Source organism: Lissotriton vulgaris, unplaced genomic scaffold (genome assembly GCF_964263255.1).
Source record: "Lissotriton vulgaris unplaced genomic scaffold, aLisVul1.2 SCAFFOLD_3252, whole genome shotgun sequence".
Taxonomy (NCBI): Eukaryota; Metazoa; Chordata; class Amphibia; order Caudata; family Salamandridae; genus Lissotriton; species Lissotriton vulgaris.
The window spans coordinates 42,430-45,246 of record NW_028248505.1 but is presented as its reverse complement, the minus strand read 5'-3'; the positions used below and the strand labels follow the sequence as shown (position 1 = coordinate 45,246).

The 2,817-nt window shown below is 40.7% G+C and overlaps 1 pseudogene; it reads left to right on the top strand.

The window, feature by feature from the left end:
* The first annotated feature begins 1,438 nt into the window (after positions 1-1,438).
* Positions 1,439-2,263, top strand: LOC147664100 (insulin-induced gene 1 protein pseudogene; annotated as a pseudogene).
* Positions 2,264-2,817: the final 554 nt, after the last annotated feature.

The following is a 2,817-nucleotide window of genomic DNA, read 5'->3' as shown; positions in this document are numbered from 1 at the left end:
TTATAGGCTCTCATTTTCATCTCATCTAGTACAGTTTTCTCCTTCTTCGTTCATAATGCTGACTACTTCTTTCTGCTGCAATTACAACCTAAGCCTCTAATACAAATAGCTTCCAAAACGTTAAAAATGAGTATGACATTTCTTATGTTCATTCTAAATTTTAATAATACTGTTATTATTTTCTTTAATAAACCACAATCAATCTCATTACCCAGGTGCCAATCTTCTACTACACACTGGGTTCTCCCTTAGAATTAGATTTATAAAAAATATTAATTATGTTATCATTATATTTCCTAATATTCTTGCTATTATTAGGAACATAGGTGCAACACTGCTGCACCTTAATTACACAACATAAACCAGATTCTTTGGCTAACACATATTAAAATAAAGATGTTTTTGAATAACCATTGAGTGAATAGCAAACATTTCTTCATTTATTTTAGTTAGTACACCAGCCGTATTATCAACCAAGTGTTCTACCAAAGTAGACTATTTTCTAACCTTAGCATCATTCAGATCAAAGCAATACGAGAAATCAACACACCAACACATCCAACAATATTTGCGTTATGTCTTTTTTCAGTATTCCATGAAGCATTACACTCACTTCATTCAAAATATTCACGTGAAATACTTTGGGGGAAACTAAAGCTAGATAACAAGAGTGTTCCCATCCTGGTGGAAGTGTAAAATAAGCAATCTTATTCCACATATATTAGATACTTGTTCATAAAACGCCAATCATATATGTAAGAAAATGCCCTTTTTGCATTGTCACTCCCCAATTTCTGCTGGATTTAATTGCTGGTGTATGGACTCTAAAAGCTGAGGTGCTGCTGTCCAATACCCAACGTATGTGATCTGACCAAAAAAAAACATGTAGAATTGGCTAAATGCTGATTTGCCACACTTAAATTAACTATAAGACCCTGGTAGATGGTACTCTGTGTACCTACGGCCTGTAAATTAAATGTCACTAGTGGACTACAGCACCTACCGAGTCACCACTAAAGAGACAAACAAGCATGTATTTTGCCAGGTATACGTCACCCGTTTTAATACTTATAAGTCACCCCAAAAGTAGGCCCTAAATGCCCACACTGCAAGGTATATTGTATTTAAAAAGTAGGACATGTGTACTAAAAAGATTTCCAGAGTCATTTTTTCACTGTTGCAGGGCCAGCTCTTCCCTTGCAAAGCACTGGGGGACGGCCTCCCCCAGCAGGCGTCTCCCCTCTGCCGTGTCTTGGCATGGGGTGAGGGAAGCGGCCTGCGTAGGGGGAGGTACCTGACTGCTGCCACCAAAGGGACACCGCCTATTTAAATATCTGTGCAATAACAAACAGGGAAGCACTGTAGCGACAAAACAAATTGTATCCAGTAGCACTTGCGTCTGTTCTCAGCTTCCCACCTGTGACTTTGGTGCTTTCAGAGCAAGGATCTTTTTTCTTTGCAGCTTTCTTGTAGTAAACAAATGCCAAGACTAGAAGGTCAGTGTTGGAGTTGTTCTTGCACGAGAGGGAGGCAAAAGGACGGTGTGAAGAGCACTGCCTGGCTCGCCTCTAAAGTGGGAGAAGCCATGTCCTGGGTGAATTCCTTGTTGAGTCTGACCTGTGGAACCCTTGGCAGTAACCAGGCCCAGAGTCTGATGCAGCGGTGTCTCGTGCTCTTCGTTATAGGCACCTTCATGGTGCTGCGGTTGAACCGCCTGCAAATTCAGAGGAATGTCACGCTCTTTCCAGGAGAAGTTATCGCCACAATTTTCTCTTCTGTCTGGTGGGTGCCACCTTGTTGTGGCACAGCAGCCGCTGTTGTTGGCCTGCTGTATCCATGCATTGATAGCCGACTTGGAGAATCACACAAATTTAGGAGAGAATGTGTTATGCACTGAATTGCCGTCTTTGTTGGAATTAACCATGCAAGTGCTAAACTGGATTTTGCAAATAATGTTCAACTGTCCCTAACTTTAGCAGCACTCTCCTTGGGCCTTTGGTGCACATTTGATCGTTCAAGAAGTGGTCTCGGGCTTGGAATTACAACTGCCTTTCTCGCCACACAGATTACTCTGTTTTTGGTATAAAACGGAATTTACCAATACACGTCACCAGATTTTCTGTACATCTGCTCCTGGCTACCTTGTATATTTTTTTCAGGAGGTTTTACAGTAGGAAATATAGGAATCAAGACAGAAAGGTTCTCATGCAAAGAGGATTTCTGGTGCATTGTCAAAAAAAGACTGAGAGGAGGACGGCATTGATCGTTTTGATGGAGGAATTATTTCTGAAATCTTCATATAGGATCACCTCACTGTTGAGCTGCACATGGAGATGAAACATGAATCCATCTTAAGATAGCCAAACCAGGCTAACTGCTTCAGTTCATCTTATCTTTGGAATTAATTGCAGAAACATTTGTATTGAGCCGCAGACGTTTTAGGATCTCACACGTACCGTCTACGGTGCACTGGGGCACTTGCAGCCTTCCACGTAAAAGATTCTGATGCAAGTAACCGAAAAGCTGCCATATGTCAAAGCCTTGAAACATATATGTAATTGCACAGTCACTTTTGTATAGGTGCTCATAGGAAGCATATTGGTGATATCTGAAACAAGAGCGAAGTATGGTTCAGAAGGAATGTGTTCATTAAAAAATTACAACAGGGCTGTTAAAAAATAAGAGTGTAGTGGTTTGAAACTGTGGCAATGGATGTATGACGTTACAACGCATACTTTTACAACACCTACCTTTACAACGCATTTTTTACACTGCAACATCCATTACAATGCATACCATTACAACGCATGCCACTAC